The 25,725-nt window shown below is 38.8% G+C and overlaps 1 pseudogene; it reads right to left on the reverse strand.

Moving 5' to 3' along the window:
• Positions 1-17,392: 17,392 nt before the first annotated feature.
• Positions 17,393-19,430, reverse strand: LOC109437648 (large ribosomal subunit protein uL10 pseudogene; annotated as a pseudogene).
• Between the last annotated feature and the right edge of the window lie 6,295 nt (positions 19,431-25,725).

The following is a 25,725-nucleotide window of genomic DNA, read 5'->3' on the forward strand; positions in this document are numbered from 1 at the left end:
CAATTTCCCGTGGGCTGGCAATCGCATGATCACACCCTCTTCCCCTCCCTGGGGTGGAAGATGAGAATAAGGAACTGCAGAGAGGAAAAAAAAAACATTATTTGCTAATGTTGGAGACTTATTAAACGTAGAGTTGGGTTGAATATTTATTCAAGGCAAATTCTTATTACTACAAAGAAAACCATTCTCCTAAAGAGAAAAACATGGTGAAAAACAGAGAAAAATAAATGAGAAAAACTTATTGGTGAAAATTGAACTTGCTTAGGAATTATTCTTGAGATCCTTGAAATGTTTAATAAAAATGTCGAGAAATTCAGAACTGTCTGGTTAACATAACAAAGGTAACTACTGTTCAGAACCTTAGGACGTGACCTGAAAATAGTTGGAAAAGCCTGGAAATAGGCTTTTTTGCAGATGTAATTCATTTAGTTAAAACGAGGTCATACTGGAGTAGTTGGGCCCTTACTCCAATATGACTAGCAATCTTATAAGAAGAGGAGTGAGACATGTAGACAGAAGACAGCCTATGACAACAGAGGTAGAGATTGGAGTGATACATCTATAAACCAAGGATTACCGGCCAACACCTGAAGCTAGAAGAAGCAAGCAAGGGTTCTTTCCTGGAACAGTCATAGAGAGCATGACCATGCTGATTTCCCACTTCTGACCTTCAGAACTGTGAGATAATAAATTTCTGTGGCTTTATGTCACCTAGTTTTTTGTACTTTGTTACAACAGCCCTAGGAAACTAATACAATTCTGAAAAAACTAGTGTTCTATACAACAAACTTTGAGAATGTTAGTCTGGCCGTTTGAAAATGGTCAGGCTGTTTAATCACTCTTTGCCTCTGTTTTCTCATTTGTAAAATAATAACATCTATCCAAAGTGGTCATTCTGAAGATTAAATAATACTTGTAAATGTTCAGAAAAGTGTCTGGAACATAGAAAGTATCCGTAAATGTTACTGATTCCTCATTTTCAAAGAGCCTCTATGACCCAAGAGCTGATCCTTTTCAATAAATTCAAGATGATAGAAGTAATCCAAGGACTAGATTTTTGCTTAGTTCCCTTTCCTCATGACACCAGTCAGCATTCTTTGGCTGCAGTCAATAGAAACCAACTCTGGCTAATATAGGCAAACAGGAATTTACTAGAAGAATGTGGAATGGCTCACAGATTCAAAGGAAACATGACGACCCAGATCTTTGAAAGGACAGAAATCAGGGCAGCTGTGAGATTCCCGGAAGCAAGAATTAATTGAGACAGGGAGCTGAAAGAATGTCAGTGGTTTCAGGCTCTACAATAGTTTCCAGGGACCGGAACTTTGATTGGCCTACTTGGCTTAGTGCTTACCTCTCAGCCACCTGAGCACGAGAACTGACAGGTCCCTCAGGACATCGTCTGATGGGGGAGGTGCCCATCCCTCAAAGTAAAATAAACTATTAGCAGTAGAAGAGTGAAAGGTCCCGATGCAGACAAAACCAAGAGATGTCCACAAAAGGCATGTGAGGAACCAGAGAAGTCAGGGACAGGAAGATCTGTTCTTGGGGTTTTCTAAGAGCCTCCTGGTTCATTCCCCTCCTTCCTTCCAGCTCTACAACTAACCAGCAGCCATTGCCCCTTTATTTTTCACTTTTCATTTTATTCCAATGTAGATTATGTAAAATTATAGACGGCTTGCCATCAGTTTCTCATTGCACCAAAATTAGTTGGAAATTATTAGAAAGCTTTTGGGGAGTAGAAGTGGGAAATCAACATTTGATGGCACCTGAGCAAAACAGAAAGAAACAAAAGGACAGTTTGCCAGGTCTGCATTTACACAAGTATTAGGTTGGTGCAAAAGGAATTGTGGTTTAAAAGGTTAACCAAAAAAAAAAAAAAAAAAAGGGCAAGAACCGCGATTGCTTTTTCACCAACCTAACATTTTGCTATGTTTGTACTTGTACAGGCAATGGAAATAGTTCATAGATTTACCTAGTCTGATTTCATGGGTAAATTTATCTCCTTTTTTTAAATTAACCAAGTGACTTCTACTTTGTAATGCTTTCTCCTTTTGTCCTAATACAACCAGAGAGGTCTTAAAAATTCCTTATTGCAACATACCACATTTCTTGGATGCCTACAGTGTAACAGCACCCCGTGGGTCCCGAATAATTCATTTCAAGAAATATACATATTGAATGCTTACTATGTGCCAGGCGCTGAACTAGGTAAATGTTTTGCCACCAAGGAGCTTCCCAAATTTGTAAATCAGCTGAACTAGACCATGGATGGATTAGACGCTGCCACTCCTGCTTCTCCTGCTGCCACAGGTCATCATGCTTGCTTAGCAACACCTAGTGGTCAATAGAGGGCATTGTCTGAATCTTCTATTAACAGAAGTTGAAACAAATGCGCTTCTGCTCTGTCAGATTCCATCCCCAGATCAGATCGTTAGAACCTCTTCTAATATCTTTTCTATGTATGTGTGTCTAGCCTTACTTTTTAAAATCTCCTTCTGTCCTTCTTTTAGTTCTCCCACATTGGATGAACACCTTGGAAACATTCTTACGGTATCTTTCATTGGTGTAAGGAAATTTTAAGACTTTTGGACTAAGCCAAAAAAAGATTACTGTGTGTATCCAATAGAAAATTATGCATTGCTTACAGCACACCTTTCCAGGTTATCTGATTCTATGGAGTTTGTGCTTGTTCCTGTATTTGACTTATTTCACAAGTCTGTAAATTGTGGATAGCTGATAGCAATGCAAATAATTCTTGCCTATAGACGTGCAAATAAATTCCGCCTGATGGAGCTTCAGCAGACTTCACTCCACTCCACTACCCCACTCCACACCCCCTTGGAAAGAAGCCAGTTTTTGTCCATTTGTAAATTAATCTTCACATTGTTTTATTCCATACAAATTTGTCTTTAACTTCTCCTTAGAACCAATTGTGACTTCTGGCTTATTTCCTCTTTAATTTATAAGCTAAATACAATTTTCACTCTATTATCCATGAGTCATGATTTTATTTTTAAACATTTTTTAAATTTACTTTTTATATTTAAATTTACAAAATTTATTTTCTAGCATTGTTAACTCAAAAAAGACCTACATTTGTCTGAGAAATATCAACATACTGCTAGTGCTAAACCTAAATAAAAGGCGAGGTGTCTAAACCCGTGAAGAGTCAGGTTTACCCTACTTGCAGGCTACCAAGTTAATCTGCCACAGTTTCTCAGAAGCTGACAGAAGACCCAAGACTTCTTGACATTATATTGTTACAACACAGAAAACAGGATAAGCTTCATGTCTGTGTTGTTTCTCCTGCCCCAAGAGCTATGAGGCAGGGTGGAGTAGCTCAGATGACTGCTGCTCACATGGGCTGTTTGCATCACAGCTGAGGCCCCCTGAGCTTAGGGACCCAAACCGTTTATAATGGGCTGCAAACAAACCTGCCTGAATTTTGCCTCAATTATTATTGCCTCAGCATAATAATTGTCTTTATTATGCTGAACAGTCAACCACTCTGCCCTTGCTCTGGAAAAAGACACTGTATCTTCCAAGGCTGTGGTGCAGGAAACAAATATCCATGAAAAAAAAGTGCCTCTGCTGGCATTTCTAGAGAAACACACGAGATCTCTGGAGAATTATCGCCCAACAAAAGGAAAGCCTTAAGTTGTCTCATTCGTGTAAACCCAATGGAGAACATCTAGTTGGTGTTCAATGGGCCTCCAGCTCAAAATGGGGAACCGAACCACATACCGAGCAACTCCCTCCCAGCAGATACATAGACTCAAATTCACATGGAAGTGATGAAAGAAATATAAAAATAAGAATATACATATACCCCTTTGGTTCAAAGAAAGCATTTCCACATATTCCTGTCCTCGCTTTGTCAGCTGGGAAGGCCTAGAAGCAAAAACACCCTGGTAGCAATAGGCACAATGCTATGTACTGAATGTTTATGCCACGCCCCTCAGTATCTGTGCTGAAATCCTAACCCCCAGTGTGATGGCATTAGGGGGTGAGGTCTGTGGGAGGTAATTAATCCATGAGGGCAAAGCCCTCATGAATAGGATTAGGGCTTTCATAAAAAGATTTGAGACAGCGCTCTCTCTCTCTCTCTCTCTCTCTCTCTCTCTCTCTCCTCTGTTCTTCTGCCACATGGGGATACAATAAGTAGACAGCAGTCTGCAACCCAAAAGAATCCCTCACCAGAATCCAATTATGCTGGTGCCCTGATCTTGGAATTCTTGCCTCCAGAACTGGGAGAAATAAATTTCTGTTATTTATATTCACTCAGTCTGTGGTAGTTTCTTATAGAAACCTGCATGGATTAAGACACACACCTAGTGCCCACATCTTGATACTCTGTTCTCCAGTAGAAGGAGAAAATAGATGATTCTAGGGAAAGGAAATATACAAGATGAGCCTGGAGCATCTTGTAGTGCCAGAAGTATGGAAATGGTAGAAAGATTTTTAAAAATTAAAACTAAATAAATAAACTACAATGATGGGTTATGTCAAAAGAACATAGGAGCCAACTGAAAGAGACAGCAATGGCCAAAGCTGGAACAATTTATGCAACAAAATAAATAAAGTAATATTGAATTATAGCCCAAAGTATAAAATAGGTTAAATAAATAAATGAATAAAATGATTAAATAAATATAGAAGGGAGAATAGACAAATCTATTCCAAGATTCTAATAATTCCAACAAACACTCCACCCTCAAGAAGATGTAGCATAAATCTTCGCTCCTTAATTGTGGCCTGCTCATAGTGGCTTCTTTTCTAAGGGTACAGTATGGAAAGAGGAAAAAAAGAGTAATTTTATGGTGGAGAAACCCGACAAACATTACCTCAGGCAGATGATCAAGGTCAACATCAACAGTGATGTCAGATTGAGAGGATGTGCCCTTGATACATAGTCATGAGAAAAATATTGGTCAAGCATCATTGAGGGCCACTCTGTAAAATACTTAACCAGTAACCCCCAAAATTGTCAAGGTCCTCAAAAACAAGGAAGTTCTGAAAACTCACTGCAAAGAGGAGCTTAAGGAGACAGGACGACTAAGTGGAATGTGGGGTCTTGTATGAGATCCCAGAATAGAGAAAGGACAGTGAGGAAAAAATAAGTAAGTCTAAAGAAAGTACAGGCTTTAGCTAGTAATAATGTATCAATATTGGTCAGTTAATAGTGACAAAGATGCCATACTAATGTAAACGTTAATAATAGGGGACGCCTATTATTGTGTAAGGTATATGGGAACTCTCTGTACTATCTAAATTTTTAAAATAAATCTAAAACTATTTTAAAATAAAAAGCGTACTTTAATAAAAAGAAAGCGTTTCCAACTCCTCTTTATCTTCTTAGTTTTCATCATGTGTAGATGAAGATTCTGATGCAACAATTTCCATATTGTTATATTCGCATTCCATTTGTTCAGAAAGGATTTACATTCAGTAAGCACTGTTTTTGCAGTGGAAACTTGGTTTTGTCAGTTCTTCCTCTCCCTCTGAGGATTATGGAGGGATAGAAGACTGCTCTTTAAAAAGGTGCACCTTTGTTAAGTTCAAGATTTTAAAGCAGTGTGTAATTCTGGTTGTCTCAAGATGGAAAGCACTCAAATTTCAGATTTTTAAAGCTCTTATTAAATAAAGGTGTTATACCACCAACAACAAGAAGCTAAGATGATGGATCCGCAGAAGAATCCCACTAATTCAGGCAAACTAAGAGCACCCGCTGTGGAGGTATGGACTGCTGAAAGTTGATGGAGACCGAATACTAGTCCTGCTAGAATGTCGGGAAAAGTGTGGCACACTGAGGCCACACTGCTGCTGGGTACTAACTGCCAGCACACTCCTTGGGCAGAGTGGACCACTGAAAGGAGGAGATGGGAGTGCTACTGCTGCCTGAGGATGAGGGCCATCGTTCTGATGCAAGAGCATCCAAGGGAAGCTGCATGTTTACATAACACTGTGCAGTCTGTTTACTGCACAATGGCGGCCACCCATGGGGGTCATTGTAGGCTGAGATCCAAGCTGTGTCTGACAAGCCTCCCCACCCTGCACTCCACCTCAAGGGGAGGCTGCCCTGCGGGAGGGGTGTCTTCTTCTTTTGTGCAATAATAGGACCCTCCTCTAGTTAAACAGTGGAGGATGGAACTACTGCTTTTTGCAGATTAGATAAATGGACTGCAGTATGAGCCTTTATTCTCAACTCTAGATAGCAACAGAAAAGTCCTCAACTAAATTTCTAAGTTTTCTCAGTGCTTCGTAATATGCGTACATCACAATAAATATAACAAATTGCCTTTTTATGGTTTTGGGGAACTGGTGATATCTCAGTGTTTATCCCAATTCTTGTAAATATTTGTGGGTTTTTTTGGATTATCAAAATAATATGAACTTGTAACCATTTCAAACAGTACAGAAACAAATGAAATAAATAAGGAAATGACAGAGGGTGAATTAATGTATTTCATTAAAACCAGGGATTTTATATTTCAATTGGGTTATTTTCGTCACATCAGAGCAAGTCGATGCCAAAGTCTCAGAACTGCCTCCTTCCATCTGCCCATCACAGGAGAAGGCCTGGAAGGACGCACACAAAACTGTTAACATGATACAAAGTGCCTTAGAAGGTGGGAAGGAGTCATAAGGAGAAGAGCTTTCACCTTATACTTTAATCACTTCTATATCATTTGAACTTGTTACCATGTTCATGCATTACCACAGTAATTTTGTTTCAATTCAATAAGCATTTATTTTAACGATTTACCCAGAGTTGTCAAGAGCATGGTATGAGTGTAAATCAATCTCACCATTTGAGAGGGAAACTAGAGAGTGTGGATCAAAAACCTTAAGAAATCCCGTGTTTCCCTGAAAATAAGACTTAGCTGGACAAACAGCTCTAATGCATCTTTTGGAGCAAAAACTAATATAAGACCTGGTATTATATTATATTATATTATATTATATTATATTATATTATATTATATTATATTATATTATATTATAGAACCAGGTCTTATATTAAAATAAGACCAGGTCCTATATTAAGTTTTGCTCCAAAAGACACTTTAGAGATGATTGTCTGGCTAGATCTTATTTTTGGGGAAACACGGTAAGTGGAAAAAGCAGGATACAAACCAGTTGGAGACTTAATGTACTAATTTTTAAACAGAAATACAGAACTTTTATTAGGCTGAAAAGGTGTCAAGTCCTGTGATGATCTAAGTATTGTGAAACTGTCAAATATCTTAAAATAGTGTGTTTAATAATGGTCCATAAATATTTCAATAGTAACAGGTATAGAGTGCTGGAGATTTTATGGTGTAGCTTTGGTGTCCAATGAACAGACGAATGGCATTAACAAATGCCAAAGTGCCCTCTGCCTTGGTGCAGCTTTAGCACACCGAAGTCTCCAGAAGACAAAGCCCAGATTTTCGGGAGCTCTGGCCCATCAGCACTTCTGCGGGGAGCAGCACCCTTACCTGGGCTCTGCCACGGGTCACATGCTTTCGGTGCAGACATCAGTGCCCTTGGCATCAGGCATCCCCAGCCTGGATGCAGCAGACCCCACCTGCTATGGTGGCCACATGGGCTGCAGGGGACAATCATAAGTAGAGCCAACAGGAGAAACCCACAGTAACTGATAGGACCGTGTCCAGGAGTCCATGGGAGTCATCTCCTGCAGAATCTCCAAAATCCATAGGGAGCCAGAGAAGGGGGCCAGACCTCCCGTCACACAAGTCACGTGCAGAGCTGGAGAAATACCCAGCGCACCTGTGGTTGCAAGGCTCCATTTTCCCCAGACCTGCAGGGCTGGGGACACAGAGGTTCTATATCTGCATCATGGTTACTGGATACCAAGGGTATCTTCAATCTTCAACTTGTTCAGACAACTTCGTTCCTAAAATCGGCTTCTGAAGACACAGCTGCCTGGAGTTCCAGTTGTCACCCTTCTTACATGTCCTGCCCACGTCCAGATGAGCTAAGCGGCATGAAGCGTAGCTGAGGTCACTGAAGAGAGTTTTACATATTTTCTACACCAGCGACCGTCCTTCCTGATTCCTCCCGACTGCACAGGACACAGGGCGGCACCAGAGCTGCGGGCGGTACCAGGTCGCAAGCCCTCTAGAAGCTGACCTCGCGTAAAACGTGGGAGAAACTGTTTCCCAACGGAACTTAAACCAAATGAAATATCAGATCATGATTTGGTTCTGGAAATATTTTGGTACTTTAAAGTTTTGAAATAATATGTGTGTATTTCCATTCTGATTCAAACAGACTTTCCGTTTCTTTAAAAGACACCTTAGTCTTGCGTACAGGGGAAAAGGTTAAAATATGGGTTTATTTGAATATTTGCCAAATAACTAGGGGAAGGGAAACTGGGCCAGATAACATCTAAATTCATTTCCAACACCTAGATTCTGTAATCCGATGACATGAATAACATTCGGTCACATTTGGTTTGTTTGTTTGTTTTTGGATAGTTGGGTCTTTTTCAAGCCCTTAGTTTCTAGGATATTAAGAGCAATAACAAAAGAGAAATGATTCACTTGTTTATGGGAAGGACAGATGTCAATGCATCGCAGCTTTGTGTTAATCTTCCAAACGCTGTCCACTGTTTTAAAAATGGCTTCTTAACACCTTGATCAACATGAGTGAATCCATAATAATGATAAAAGCTAAGATTTGTTGAATGCTTACTACGTGTTTGCATTGTGCTAAATCCTTCACTTATTTTTAATCTCATCTAATCTGCCCAATATAACAAGGCAGTTATTATTATTATCCCTGTCTTATGGATGAGGCAGCAAACACAGAGAAGTTAAATGACTTCACTAAGGTAGCTCAGCCCCTAAGGGCAATGGGCTGGGATTTGACCCAGGTCTGCCTCTTTCCGGAGCCTGCCAGCTCTAAACATTACCTCTAGCACATGGTTGCCTCTAGCCTGTGATATGGGGCAGCCAAGAGAAATTAATCAGTAAACTCACATCAACCCCCAAAAGAGTTACCATTTCCACAGGAGAAACAAAGCTTCCTTGACTTTTCATTCTTAAAAACAACACAAAACAAAAAAATGCTTACTGTGTATTTATATATAAAAGTCATTGAATAAAATATCCCTACAATAAATGCAATCTTGGATTTTGTATTGCAGTTTCTTAAAATTTCTCAACATATCCAAAGTAAGGAAACAAACGCTTAGCTTCAAAAAGGTGATAATAGAAGTTATATATAAAACTTTATCTGTCTTAATGCAGAAATAAAACATGGGGAAAACACAGAGAGAGAGAGAGAGAGAGAGAGAGAGAGAGAGAGAGAGAGAGAGAGACAGAGAGAGAGAGAGAGAGAGAGACAGAGAGAGAGAGAGAGAGAGAGAGAGAGAGAGAGAGAGAAACAGAGAGAGAGACAGAGAGACAGAGAGAGAGACTGAGAGAGAGAGATAAAATCTCAGATGACTATCCTTTCAACAGTCCTCCATGTAAATCATCTTTCATCACACTGCTTAAGATAAAAGTTGAGCAGCAAAACGTTTGAAGTTATAGTTTTAACAGAGGCCTAAAGTGTGTGTATTCTAGGTAACCGATTAACAGCAGATACATAAATTCTGAAATAGTATCAAATTATTATTCAATAAATCATGGTGGTGTAATGGATACCCATATGGAAAAATCAAATAAATTGAGATTCTACATCTCACACCTTATATCAAAATAATTTCCAAGTGGATCAAAATGTAAATATATTAAAAGTGATATCAGGAAAGTTCTATCAGAAAACATGAGATAAATTATTTTTATCATTCCAGAATGGGGATGCCGTAAGACTGAGAGATTAAATTACATAAAAGTAAAAAATAACACACGAGAAAAACACCAACAAAGCAAAAAGACAAATGTCAATTTTTAAAAAAATGATTACATATCCCAGACAAAACGCTTATTTCTTTGATGCAATATACAAAGAAATAAAATAGAGACACTAAAACATGGGTAAAGGGTAAAGGACACGAACAGAAAGTTCACAGAGAAGGGAGTTCAAATGATTTTTAAACTTATGAAAAATGAGTGAATCCATTCATAATAAAAGGAACCACAAAGGAACATTGAGATGTTATTCTTACACGTCCGATGGCTCAGACTCAAAACTCAGATTGCACCCTGTGTTGACGAAGGTGGGGAAATAAGAACATGGTTGGTGGGAGTGCAAAGTAGAGCTAACTCTACAGAAGGAAATTTGGCAATATTTATCAAAACTGGAAAAGCATCACACATTCTTTGACCCAGCAAATCTGCTTCTGAGCAAAAATCTCTAGGATATACTCACTTGTGTCCAAATAACAAATACACAAGGATTCCCCTCACTAAGGTATGAAGTTGCATCTTCCATCATCTTCTATTTCTTTCTCCTTTATTGGTCATCATCTATTTACAAGTACTATCCTTATACTTATTTATTTTGTCTGTCTCCCCCTCAAAAGTGAGCAGCAAACCCTCTTGGGGAGATAAGCCTGGATTTGCCTTCTCACAGCACCACTTCCTTCCATAAAGGTGGACTATTGCATACCATGAGTTGGTTGTCTGTCTTGTTTACTGAGAGAGCAGTGCATTGGTACTCAAGCCTGAGTTTGATGTCACTGGAATCACACAGAGAGATAGGTGGGGAACTACAGCAGTACATTCTCTGTTTCAAGATGAATCACACACACCTTGACCTCGTTCGTGGAAACTATGTTTGCACTTCCTGCGTGGAGTTGCTGGATCACTGCTGAGACCAAAGATGCTTTGCATGTTGTTTTCCCTGACCTGTTTCCGGGTACAGACTAGACTCAGTCCTACTGAATCCCACTAGTTGAATTTTCAGTCTGAACCTGAAACTATTGCTGGGGCAGGACAATGCACCAAAAGGCAGCTGTGTCCCAGCATCAAGAACAGAATCTGACACATATTAGGAACTCCACATATAATAATATAAATGATAAATGAATGGATGAATGAGTACTATATTGTTAAGTGAAAAAGAGCAAGTTGTACAGTGGTAACACCTCATGCTACCACTTGTGTAAAAAGATAATATCACTTTCATTTGCACAGGCTAACTCTGGTAGAATGTAAAAGTAATTTGCACCTCAATAGATGAATATACCGCTCCTGCTCTTGGTGGTTACAAAATTTTTTTAAAGCCAGGACAAATATTTTTCTCGGAAAACAGTTGTTGGTCTACTCTATCATATATGTAGGTACATAAATGATTAATCAAGGTTGTATATCTTAGATAATAATGATTTTGAACTGGAAAATTATCAAAGTAGAAAATTACTGAGATGTCTCCCTTACCTGCTGCCAGAAGTATAGTGGCCTAGGTGCTCTGAGGGATAAGTCACACCAAGAAAAAAAAGGCCCTGATTGGGAGCAGAAGCTGAAAGTGGTACACAGTAGACAGGTGGATGATCATCAACTTAGAATCCTGCTGACCCCACCAGGATAGAGAGGTTGAAAAATAATATAGCCTAAAGTAATCACATTGATCTTCCTTATCAAGTTGAATATCAATCTATAGGCTTTAGGAGGAAGGATGCTGATAAAAAAAACCAAAAACTTGATTTTTAAGGAGTTTGTATTAAACTTTCTGATCATAGTTAAATAACAGCAAACATTCCTATTTCATAACAACTAAAAGAAAAAAAAATATGTATATATATGGAAAGAAAAACACACTTTTTCTATTTCCTACGTAACAAATGGGACAGATAAGAAGCTTATATATCATCCAAGAATTGTTAAAAAAAAACCATTAGGAAATAAACAATGGGGTTACAGCATTGCTTATCTTTATACCACTCAGATTTTTCATTTGATTTCATAGGAGACTGTTTCTGGTAACTGGCTATCATGGTGTGGTTTCTGTATCAGGGGTCAAAATTGGACAATATTTATCTATACATGTTTTCTATTCATATATACTTTAGCCCATTAACAGCTTGTTTCCACAAAGTCAAAAGTAAAGTCCAACAAACAGGCTGCAAATATTATAAGGTCTTTCCGTTCTGGCTGGTAGCAGTGCAAACTATTTTCAGTTCTGTGAGCTCCAGGAATTACTCAGACTACGGCTTTATGGTGGGCTCCATGGCCTGGAAATGACTTCAGCCACTAAGCTGGGACAATCGGAGGGTTCATCTTATTTATTTCCCTCTTCTCAGGTTTCACAGTCCTATGTTGCCTGCTGTCCACTGTGTGAAAATAGTTGTCATATATATTGTATTTGATTTTCTAGTGGTTTATTACAGGAGGGAAATTTTTGTTGCAGTTAACCTTCATGGGAAGAAGTAAAAGTCAATAATTTTATCCTTCATAGCTTTTCCAAGAGTGATAAGGAGTATCTTCAAGGTCAATTGAAATGCTATTGCAATCATGTTAAACACACACAAACAAGAACAACAATTCTTATCTTTTAGATATTCTGTGGATATATTTATGGACTAAGTGATCCAATTTCTGGGATTTGCTTCAAAAATATGGGTGAGGTTGAAATTGCATGGGGACATACATTGACCCTGAGTTGATAATTATTGAAGTGGAGTGATGAGTACTGTCTACTTTTTGTATTTGAAATGTTTCATAACAACAAGTTTTCCTAAATCAATTATAAGAACCTCTTTTTTTCAATGATTACTAAATGACCTCTGTGTCAATTTTATAAGAATGAAACATCTGAGAGAAGGTTATTGATGGTAGAAAGGGACAGAACATGATGCACGCAGCATAAAAAAAGAAACCGAACGGAAGGGAAACTGAAAAGCAAACAGCAATCATCAACTGCTGTGTCTTATCAGTTCAGATGACCACTGTCCCCGAGATATTCGGAACCTGGCACAATGCCAGACTTACAATGAGTTCTCTGCTTACTGTGTGGCTGAGAGGTGGCAGAAGCTCTGCCCAATACATGATGTTACTGCTGCAGTAACTGCCTGGTCCTTATTTTAGAGAGTGAGATTTCACATATCACAAAACCAATCTGTCCCATCATAAATTCCAGCTAAATAGAACCTGGATCACCATGGTAACAGCAAAGGCAGCAGCAGGGGAGGGATGCATAATTTGTCACAGCGACAAAAAAGGAGGTGAAAAGCAAAAGTCAGAGAAAGCATCCTATCCATCCTTCACGATCCAGCAGAGAATTCTGTCTCCTCTCACCCGCCATGGCCTCCTCTATATAGCAATGTTCACAAAGCACCTAGTCTGTGCATCCAAGGCAGGTATCATCATCTCAGTTTTGCAGTAGGAAAACTGAGGCTCAGAAAGACTAAGAAACTCTCCAACGACTAATAAGTGACAAAGCTGAGAGCGCAGTCCAGATCTACCTAGTGCCAAGGCCCACATTCTCCCATCTCTCTGATCCTGTAGCATTTAGCATTTCCAAGTGCTCATTCAGACATATGGGTATCCATGCAAACCTGTATGTCCTCATTTATATAATAAATACAGTGGACAATGTCATAAAGGTACACATAAAAATAATGTTGAAGCATTTAAGAGTCCAGAGTATTTTGAGAACTCATATTTCATTCCCCTCCTCTCTCAAATTTCAACCAAGTAAGAACAAAATATTAGACTATAATAACAGGAGGGAAACCTCTTCCCATTATGGAAACCTGAAAAGAGACACATAAACAGAGAGCTGCATTAAGGGATTGGTCAAACAAGCAATATTCTAGGATGTCAATCTATGTATTTAAATATCATTGGGATAATAAAAATGATACTGTTCAGTTTCTCATATAACTCCTCAAATAAACAGTGCAATCTAAATGAGTCTTATTCTTGTTTAGTGTCTATAATAAATCCTTTATTTAAACATGTTAAAATGTGGTAGAGAAAAATAAATTTATCATCTCAAGCTGGTTTCTAAGTAAGGTGCTTTTGTTCGTTGTTGATGTTATTTGGGGACATTGTTTAGGGATTTTTTTTAAGTTTTGTTGAACACAAATACAATTGTTATCTTCTATATAGTTGCCTTGCCGTGCTTGAAGATAGAAATCAAGGGTGTTCTGGAAGGAAATACTGTGGTCAAGAGGCTGCTGCTGATATAGAATATCTACCATTAACCACCACTGCAACTGATGGGTTCTAGCTATGTTTTAGTATTTGCACCATTCATTCAAGATTTGAAGTCCTAAAAAGATCCATGCCTCACACCTTATATAAAATTAACTCCAAATCGATAACAGCTCTAAATGTAAAACCTAAAACTAGAAAATTTGCACAAAACTAGGAAAAAAATCATAAGATCCTAGGTTAGACATAGATTTGTTAGATACAACAGCAAATTCATGATCCATTAAAAAAATCAAATTGATGATTTGGAATTCTCAAAATGAACAGCTCCTTCTCCTTAAAAGATCCCACTAAGAAAATGAAAAGACAAGGCATAGATTGGGAACAAAATATTTGCAGATCACATTTTTGAACTACTATATCTGGAATATGTGAAGAGCTCTCAAGATTTGGTGATAAAAAACAACCAACCCAATACAAAAACTGACCAAAAAAAAAAAAAAAGAAAAAGAAAAGAAAAGAAAGAAACCACTTTGTGGTAAGCTAAAGAAGGGCCTCCCAAAGATGCCCACATCCTAATCCCTAGAATTTGTGAATATATTATCATTACCTTGTATAGCAAAAAAGACTTTGCAAAGGTGATTAAGTTAAAGATTTTGAGATGGGGATATTATCTTGATTTATTCAATTGGGCCCAATGTAATCACAAGGGTCCTTATAAAAGGGAGGCAGGAGGGTCAGATTCAGGAAAATGCAATGTGATGACAGAAGCAGAGAGAGAGTGACTGGAAGATGTTATGATGCTGGTTTTGAAGATGGAGTCTTCTTCAAAAAGAGCCATGAGCTAAGAATGCAAGTGGCCTCTAGAAGCTAGAAAAGGCAAGGGAAGGATTTTTCTCCTAGAGCCATCAGAAAAAACACAGACTTGGCAACATCTTATTTTAGGACTTTGGACATCCAAACTGTAAGATAATAACTTTGTGTTGTTTCAAGCCACTAACTTTGTTATAATTTGTTACAGCAGCAACAAGAAACTAATACATATGCATACACGAATATGTATATATACATATGCATATACATATGTTACAAAATCCAAGTTCAGCTGCTTGCTGCTCTTGAGCCAATAATCAAGAGACAAGGTTGGTGGAAAGAAAAGCAGGTTTATTCAAAATGCCAGCATTCTGGGAGGATGGCTAACTCCTGTCTCAAAGGCCATCTTCCCATTCCTAGCACAGCCAAAAGTTTTATACGCACATAAGAAGAGGCAGAACAAAGGAAAGGGGGCGTTGATCAATTCCTGGGCACTGACATCTGAAAAAATGAGGGGGAAAAAACACACACACACATTCTGAAATAAAGGTATCTCAGTTTCTGTTGCCTTATGAGGGAGTCTCAGCGCAGGGCTGTAACAGCTTCTTTCAAGTCAGACTCCTGGAGATTAAGCAGATTTAGGAAAGCCTGCAGCCTTGAGAAAACAGTTATTAAAGCAGGTAGGAGGGGAGGGAAGCAGAGAAAAGAAAAAAAAGTTTTAAAAAGTTTTCAGCTAGATTACATTGCCAAACCAAACCAGAGTGTTAAATCTTGAAAATAGAAATAACAGTGCCACCCGTAACACATATACATATGTATATGCATATAAGCATTACAGATATACACTTCATAATTTTTCTTTAAACTGTTTATGTGTTTTATGCACTATTCAGTATGTATATTATATAGTTTTTTAAAGAAAACAGTTTAATTGTTATATAAACGCATAAAACATAAAGAGTGTATAGAAAAATTATGAAGTGAATATGCGTAACTGTAAGGCTGATGGTACACTTTTAAGGATTTAGCAATCTAGTTTGGTTTACTGAATTACAGTTTGCTGTACTTTATTTTGTAGTTTATATATTTTTTCTCTTTTTTCTCACCCTCACTGCCTGATTTAATTGCTCTGCTTTCCCAAGGCTACATGCATACCTCGTTGATCAGCAGAACACTAACTTGCAAGAAACTGAGTCAGCCCTCAGCCATCCATACACCAGCAACCAGGCCGCAGTACTGGACTGGGATTTTGTCAGATGCCATGAATCACCCCGAAGTCCGGGTTCGAGATAACCATAGCTGAACAAACTGGACCCCAGGAGACATCTTCCTGGACAAGTCTCATGACTAACTTCCCCCTTTCCTTTGTTCTGCTTCTTCTTGTGTACCTAGAAAAACCTTCTGACCATTCTAGGAAGGGGAAAGGTGGCCTTTGAGACAGCAGTCTGCCATTTTCCCTGGTTGCCAGAATCTAGAATAAAGAAAATGCCTTTTCTCCTCACCAACTCTGGTCTCTGGAATTTTTGGGTTTCATACAACAAGTGACCAGACCTGAGTTCAGTGATGTCACTACCACCAAACTCAAGAAATCGAATATTTCCAGCGGCCTAGAACCCTGTGTGCCCCTCCCCATCCTATATTTCTCCCTTCTCCCAGAGATGACCACTATCTTGACTGCATGATAATCCTTTTCTTGTTTTTCTGTATAACTTATATGCACATATAAATGTACACATAGAAGTGTATCTCTAACCAGCAGAGTAATTTTGCTTTTTTGTTTTTTTCCTCAAGATTTTCAATTGTGGTAAAAGACATATAATATAAAAATTTCCATCTTAACCTTTTTTAAATGCACAGTTCAGTAGAATCAAGTATATTTACATTTTTGTGCAACAAACCTCCAGAAATTTTCATCTTGCAAAACTGAAATTTTATACCCATTAAACAATAACTCTCATTCCCCCTCCCACCCTGCCAGACACCATACTTTCTATGAGTTTGACTACTTTAAATATCTCATTTAAGTGAAATCATACAATATTTGTCTTTTTGTGACTAGCTTATTTCACATGCCGTAATATCCTCAAGGTTCATCCATGTTGTAGAATGTGTCAGAATTCTCTTTTTTAAGGCCAAAAAATATCCCATTATATGTATATACCACATTTTGTTTATCTATTGATCTGTCAGTGGACATTTGGGTTGCTCCCACCTTTAGGTTATTGTGAGTAATTCTGCTCTGAAAATGATTGTACAATTATCTCTTCCTTACTTTCAGTTCTTTTGGATATATACCCTTAAGTGGTATTAACAGACCATATGGTAATTCTATTTTTGATTAAAGAAACACCATACTGTTTTCCATAGCAGCTACACCATTGTACATTCCCACCAATGGTGCACAAGGATTCTAATTTTTCCACATCCTCATCAACACTTGTTATTTTCTGTTTTATTTATTTATTTTAATTTTATTATTATTATTTTTTTACTTTTAAGAGAAGTAAGCCTTTATTTTCCTTGTTTCACAAATAAAGTTGGTACTGGTTGCTTTCTGGGGATGAGTCAAAGAGACCAAATCCCACATCCTCGTCCAACTCCTCTGACTCTTCCTTTGCTGCAAACTTGGCTGGGGCTGCAGGAGCAGCAGGAGCGGCCGTGGTGGTAGCAACCACAGAGGCAGCAGCTACAAATTCAGAGGGATCAGCCAAGAATGACTTGACCTTTTCAGCAAGTGGGAAGGTGTAATCAGTCTCCACAGACAAAGCCAGGAACGGCTTATACCCATCGATGATAGAATGGGGTACTTGTGCAACAGTTCGGTAACCAATCTGCAGACACACGCTGGCAACACTGCGGACCCCCTCCAGGAAGTGGGAATGCAATTTCCTCTATGACGTCAGGCACTTCCGGGTTGTAGATGCCGCCATCATCAACACCTGCTGAATGATCAGGCCAAAGGAGAAGGGGAAGATGGTCAACAGTGTGGCTTCACTGGCTCCCACCTTGTCTCCAGTCTGAATCAACAACAGATCACTCAGGATTTCAATGGTGCCCTGGAGATTTTAGTGGTGATGCCTAAAGCCTGGAAGGAGGTCTTTTCGGGCCCTAGACCAGTGCTCTGAGCTGGCACAGTGACTTCACAAGGAGCAATGACACCAGCACAGGCAGCAGCTGGAATCTTATTGGCCAGCAGTATGTCCCTGATCTCAGTGAGGTCCTCTTTGGTGAAAACAAAGCCCATATTCCCCTGGATATGAGGCAACAGTTTCTCAAGAGCTGGATTGTTTTCCAGATGTCCTTGGATGGCCTTGCATATCATGGTATTTGCCCATCAGCACTCTTGCCTTCCTGTGGAGGGACGTGCTGATCGGCTGCATCTGCTTGGAGCCCACAATGTCTATTCCCACAATGAAGCATTTTGGATAATCTTCCATAAGTTGGATGATCTTAAAGAAGTAGCTGGACTTCCAGCTCACCCTGTCTTCCCTGGGCATCACGGTGGTGCGTCAGGGATTGCCATGCATGGTTTAAAGATGACATCACTCTCAGGAGGACGCCTGGCAAGAGCTGTTTTGTTTTGTTTTTGATAGCAGCCATCATACTGGGAGTGAGATGATATCTCATTATGGTTTTGATTTGCATTTCCCTAATGTTTAGTGATGTTGAGCATTTTTTCAGATGCTTCTTGGTCATTCGTATTATATATCTTCTCCAGAGAAATGTCTATTTGAGTCCATTACTCATTTTTTATAGAGTTATTTGGCTTTTTGCTGTTGAGTTGTAGAAGTTCTTTATGTATTCTGAATATTAACCCCTTATTACATATATCATTTACAAATATTGCCTGCCATTCCATAGTTGCCTTTTTGCACTGTTGGTTATTTGCTTTGATGCAAAGGAGGTTTTAATTTTGATGTAGTCCAATTTGTCTATTTTCACTTTTATTGCCTGTGCTTTTGGTATCATATCCAAGAACTCATTGCCAAACCCAATGTCATAAAGCTTTTTCCTTATGTTTTCCTCGAAGAATTTTGTACTTTTCGGTCTTACAGTTAGGTCTTTGATGCATTTTCAGTTAATTTTTTTACATGATGTAAGGTAAGGGTCTAACTTCATTTTTTTTTTATTGTTTTTTTATTTTTTTAATTTTTTTTGCAATTGGATACCCATGTTTCCAACACTATTTGTTGGAAAGACAGTCGTTTTCCCCACTGAATGGTCTTCACACCCTTGCTGAAAATCATTTCACCATATATGGAAGTTTATTTCTGGGCTGTCTATAGTATTCCATTGGTCTATATGCCTGCCTTTGTGCCAATACCAAACTGTTTTTGATTACTGTAACTTAATTGTGCTTGATTTAGAACTATATAAATCCTATATCCATAGTCATGAGGATCTTATTTCTTTTGTTTAGCATTGAGAGATGCTTTTATAGTATTGCATATAGCTCTAAATGGTTTCATTGAAAACAATGAAAACAATAGTTAAATTGTTTTCATTGAAATATATTATGCTATTGTGCAAAATGTACCCATTCTACTACTGGTAGATGCTTGATTCTTTCCTGACATCTATAATGTTTTTCTGGAAATGGATTGCTGCTATTTGATTTCATCGGGTTTTAAATTCTTCTTCATGGCCACCTGATTATACTTTATAATCTCTTTTCATCTTTACAATTTCATCTTTTGTTTTGTTAAGACTTTCATCCATAGCTATTTTATATTTCCTGTCTGCTATTCTAATATACGAAGTTCTTGATGGTCTAAGTTTGTTGCTTATTGTTTATGTGGAATCTCATTCTTTTTTTAAATCTACATGGGTTAAGTGATCTTTGACTGTAAGCTGATATTTGGTAGATATTCATCTGTTGAAAAACATGTGGCCCAAAGTGAGGATGCTTCCTCCAGATACAATTTTTATTCACTTCTACCAGGAACCAAGGACTGCTACAAATCCACCAGCACTTCTAACCCCTATTTGGAGCATCAGGAATCCCAAGCTCATTCCTCCTTCCTTGCCACTTCTCCATCTTGCCACTGGCCTAACAGCTTGGTTTCTGGATTGCAGGCCTGATGCTGCAATTTCATTTGCCTCCTGTTCAACTCTACGTTTTCAGAAACATCAAGATTCATTGGGTTTTTGTTTTTTTCCTTTGGAAAGTTCTCTATTTGTGATACAAGCAATATAATAAAAATTGTGTTTTATGTAGGTTCCAATTGTTTTGTAGGAGGAAACTAATGGTGTACCATCATGTCAAAAGCAGAAGTCTTTCGTATGTCATTTTTTGTACATTGATATGGCATTAGCATCTTGCTTGAGAAGAATAAATGGGCTATTCTATTAATCAAACTGGGCTTTTGTTGTATTGCATAAGGTGGACAAGACCTGGATTACCCTCAGTTGAGGACAAAAACTAAACCTGGACCACAGAGAGGATATGTAGTGATTTAGGGATGAGAAAGTAGAGAAATAGGTAACTAGAAAAGGCAACAAACTCTAATGAATGAGTTTAATTAAGTTTCTGCTGGTTGATGAGGAATGTGGATCACAAACTACCGATAAATATGTCCATGGTTAAATGTGAATTTGGAACTACTTTGGAAGAAGCATTGAAATTCTGAATTTGGCTCTGAGGTAGGTGAGTGTGAGAGCTAGGGTCTATTACCTACATTAGGTAATAACTGGAGAATGGAACTTACCTCGATCTTATTATTTTGATCTCTTACAGAAATATCTTCACCATGTTAACATACAATGTAAGTCTCTAGTTTTCACAGCATACTAATGTGAAAATCCATTTGAAGAACATTCTGTATTTTGCAAAACCACATTTTAAGATATTTATTAAATTACTCAGTGTACCTTGAACAAGAACCCACACACATACAACATTTCTCCTTAAATTCAGTGCCAGGAAAAACCTTGTCTCTTTAGAAAAATATGTTAGCTTATTTTGTATCAAACTAAATAACCCATATGTTTCCTGTTTCAACTTTTTCCCTTAACTCTCCAAAAAAATCAGCTCTAAACTGAGTAAGCTCAGTTGTGGCAAAAAGTGCATCCCAGGTATCTGGTCCCATCTCTTTCTCTGATCCTGTTTGTAAAAATAGCTTGATTATCCTTTCATTTTGTAGCATAAAACAATACATATTCATTATTTATTCTAGGAAATATAAACAAGAAAAATAAAGAAAAAAAGGGCAACTATTACTTCTAAAACCTTAGTGTATATTCTCTGATTAAACTATCCCCACCCCCACACTAACTTTATAGATATCATTGGGTTGCCAGAAAGGAAACTGACTCAGAATTGTGTAGGAGAAGAAATTTTTCATTTTCTTCTACTCATTTTAAGTTCACTGGCTGGGGCCCTGCAAATTAGACTGACAAAAGACAGATTGACAAGAGAAAACCAGATGGCTTTATTAACATGTGAATCACACGTACACCTGGGACTGCTCAGTAATAAGTAGGTAGTTAGAACTTGGGCTCATATGGGATTTTAGTAAAGAACAATAATTTTCTAGAGTATTGACCAGACAAAGGAAAGGACTTTTAGCTTCTAGGAATGGCAAATTATGGGAAGGCAAATTTATGGGGGAAACTAATGGTAGATATAGGCTAGTTTCAGCTAGGTTTGTCAGAGATTTCTCTGGTGCCTTCTCTGGGTTGATAGAGTCTAGAGCAATCTTTGTGATTAACTTCTGACCTTTCTTGCAGTGAGGGGAGGGGACACACCTTTACAAAGTTTTTCCCTCCTTTTAGACAAATAGGGGGAAGGCAAAGTTTCTTGTATCTGCTCTACTCAGTGGCTTTTGGCTTAAAATAACCCTTATGCCAAAGTGGCATATTTAAAGCGGCAAATTCTGCTATCCTTCACTACTTAAACAATAAAAAGTACTTCTTAGAAGGATAGTGATGAGCTCCCATAATTCAAGTAGAACTCCCAGGCCTCAGAATACATAGGAACTTAGTGGCCCTCGGTCCCCAGCAATGGAAATAATGAACAAACTCCCTAGGATGCAGCCATTGGTTGAATCCTCTCCAAGCTGCTTTTTTTCCTCTGCGACGGCCAGCAGGGAGCACTGTCATTTATAAATAATAGAGACTTTATTTTAAATTTAAATTTTTAATTTATTTAAAATGTCCTTTTAAGTCAAGAGTTGGCAAACATTTTAAGTAAGGAGCCAAATAGTAAATACTTTGCAATTTGTGGGCCACACAGTGTCTGTTGTAATTACTCAACTCTGCTGTTTTAGTACAAGAGCAGCATAGGCTACACCTCAACAAATGAGTATAGCTGTGTCCCAATAAAACTTTATTTATAGACACTAAAATTTGAATCATGTCATTAAATATAATTTGTTAAATTTTTTTCCAACCACTTAAAAATATAAAATCATTTTTAGTTCATGGGCCATAAAAGATAGACAGAGTCAAACTGGCCCAAGGGCTACAATTTGCTGACCCATGTTTAAAATATTTGTAGTGCAATGATCACTTAAAAACAACAAAAAAAGCTATTTCTTCAAACAAATACATGTCTGTGCTTTTAGGCTTCATTATTATACAGATTTCAGATTTGACCTGATAGTTCCTAGGGAGAACAATCTTAAGAAATGAGTTTGTACCTGTGATGCCTAGCCTCCAAGTGGGCCTCCAGTGACGTCTACCCCTGTGTAGTCCATTCCCACTTCACAGTAGCGTATGGTAGAAGTAACAATATGTCACTTCTGAGATGAGGTTATCAAGACTGTGATCTCTGTCTTGAGTGCATTCTCTCTCTCTCTCTCCTTCTTTCTCTCTCTCTCTCTTTCATCTTTGTTATGTTATGTGGTGAGGCCCACAGGGCAAGGAACTGAAGCCTCCAGCCAACAGTCAGAAAGGAACTGAGTCTTCCCAACACCACTGTGATTGAGCTTGGAAGCAGACCCACCAACCCCAGGCAAGCCTTCAGATGTCTGCAGCTACAGCTAACAGCTTGAGTGTTTGGGATTCTGCACCAAAATCACCCAGCTACACTCTTCTGGACTCCTGATTGCTCCCCTTAAATTGCAAGATAATACATGCATACTGTTTTCAGCTGCTATTTTGGGGGTAATTTTTATGCATCCTTAGATAAATAATACAGTACCTATGTTAGACCAAGATCTGTTGGCTTGTTAACACTGGCCTCTCACATATTGCTGCTCTCAAGACCCCTCTCCTCTGACTCAATACCCTATCTCTTATCTGCGTGCCCAGTGCATGAACCCTGCTGCACTGAGGCACTCCCTGAAACTGAGACTTAACTCGAGCTTTTACAATGTCTATGCTACATATGGAACTAGTAAATAATGAGGGGGAAATTCCTGACACATTGTTTTCCAAAAACACTGGTCAGATTTTCAGAATCTAGTGATTGAATAGCACCTTTCCATCTCAAGAAAAGAATAAAAAGGTTTATTTGCTGCTTCTTAACCTGTTATGCAGCGCCCCATCTCTCCTCATTCACAATTTCCAGTACCTTTTCAGACAGCATATTGTACTTTAAGTGACAATTTTGTCTTTGAGAATTGTGCTTTGATTTTCAATGTCAACTGATTTTCCTTTATAACATACAGTAACCTATTCCACTGTTCATTGTTCCTTACTCATCAGTATTACAGGTCTTGTGATTACTCAAGATGGTATTTTGTAAAGCATAAGATAGAAAAAGCAAGAAAATAATGGTCACTCTGCCAAGCCAATCACATGATCCTGACAGAGCTTGGAGCTAGGTCAGTCATCATTAGCAGGAAATTGTCTCATTGCATTTTGTGATTTCAGGGCATGAGAATTTCTTAGTGTCCACAAAACCTTCTCTACATTTCAAAAAGTATTGGGATTGTGTATTGTTTCAGTTTGAGGGTATTTCAGGCACCTGAGTATGTGGGTACATGTGTGCATGATGGGAAAAGAGGTGGGGTCAGAAAGTGGGAAACATCCAGATGTTCTAACTTCCTTCACTCAATTTGTTTCTTAATCAATCAGAGAACTTTAAATGTAGAATAAACTAGAAGAGAGCATTAAAAATTCCTATCTTGAACTCCAAAGCTATGGCTTCTATAAGATTAGACAGAGTCAAGGCTATTATATATAGGGAGCCAAATTTGAGTAGCTTGACAAGTGTTGTCAGTGTGATAGCCTTGCCAGGCATTGTGCTCAGAGTTCACACACTGGCCTTAGACCATCTCAGCTCAATTTCCTCCTCTGTCATTTATTTTTTTTTTGTTTTTCTCGTGCCTTCCCAGCAACTTCCTTGGTCCTTCTTTGGAAAACAGCACCGCCTTATTTGCGAAAATAATTCTCTCTCTCCAATGATTTGGTTCTAAAGTTTCTAGTTCCAGTTCTTCCTGAGGTCCAGCTGATCCTTCCATTTTTTATGTATTGCTTCATCAATGCTTCCTTTTGTTACGTAATATACCCATTTGTCTCTCCCAAGCTAGTTAGAAATGAGTTTCTTTATAACCACTTGCAAATGAATCCTGACTCAATCAACTGTGCTAGGTGTTGTGGTGTAAATAAAAGAATAGAAAATTATGATCTGATTTAGACAAAAGACATATGAAAAAATAGAGAATCATATGAGAGTATATAAATATAATTATAGTAATCAATTACCAATTATCTGGTGGTGTATTAAGTGGTTTTCGGCTAAAGTACATTTAAAAAGCAATATTGTGGAGAGACCCAAGATGGTAAAGTAGATAAACACTGTCTGTGTCCTTCCATGAACACATTAAAATTACAACTAAATTATAGAACAACCAACCTAGAGAACCATCTGAAGTCTAGCAGAATAGAAGTCCTATAACTGAAAATGTAAAGAAACTACATTGAGACTGGTAGGAAGGGCAGAGACGCAGAATGGGCTCCACAGCTGAATGTGGTGCTTGAGAATCAGGAGGGATATCTCAGCCGCAGAGTTCCCCCCCAGGGGAGCGAGGGACCCCAGCCCCTCACACAAGACACCCCAGCGCTGAGTACTGGTATTGGGAAGAGGAACACCCATGACATCTGACTGTGAAAAACAGTGGGGATTCCAAACGTTCAGTTTGGTTGGAAGGCTGCGGGAAACCCAGGTGTGCTCTATAAACACTCCCTGCACAGAGCCACTTGCTCGCAGGCACTCACCTTGGGCTCCAGCAGAGGAACAGTGATTCCAGGGGACTCAGAGACATACTAGGGGGCAGAGTGAGATGTGTGGCTTCAGGAGGAGAACTGGAAAACAGTCCGCATTTTGCTGGTGAGAGGTCCACCTTTCAGTGCAGCCGGCAGTCGGGTGCTATCTTTCCTGTGTTGAACCCACCCACTCCAGCCAAATCTGAATCTGATTGGCCTGGTGAGCTCTGTTGCTTGGCCCTGCTGACTCAGTGGGCCCTGTTCCACCCAACTTGTAAGCTGCCAGAGGCACTTTCTCCAAGAGAAGTCAGCCCCACCTACATTGTTCTCTTTCTTGTAAAATTATTGGAGTCCAGCAGGCTCCAGGTAGGGGGCGACTGCTCTGAGACTTTTGCTTAGTTGCTCCAGGCTCAGAACTGGCACCAAACCAGAATTTACATTAACCTGGTGACCACAATTCTTCCCACTCTAGTGACTTCCTGAGGCTCTGCCTCACCCAAGTCTCATACCACATGAGGTGTTATCAGTGGCTGAACCTTAAGGGAGCTGGCAGATGACAGCAGGCCTCAGGGTACCCTGACTTTTTGCAAAGCTACCCCAGGCCTGGTACTGGTGGTAGCCATCCTCAGTTCACAACAAGACCTCTCCCACGTGCCTCCAGGTCCAACAAAGGCAGAAAACTGCGGATCACTTTGCAGCTCCTACC

Source organism: Rhinolophus sinicus, chromosome 2 (assembly GCF_057876585.1).
Source record: "Rhinolophus sinicus isolate RSI-liver-muscle chromosome 2, RSI-T2T, whole genome shotgun sequence".
NCBI lineage: Eukaryota > Metazoa > Chordata > Mammalia > Chiroptera > Rhinolophidae > Rhinolophus > Rhinolophus sinicus.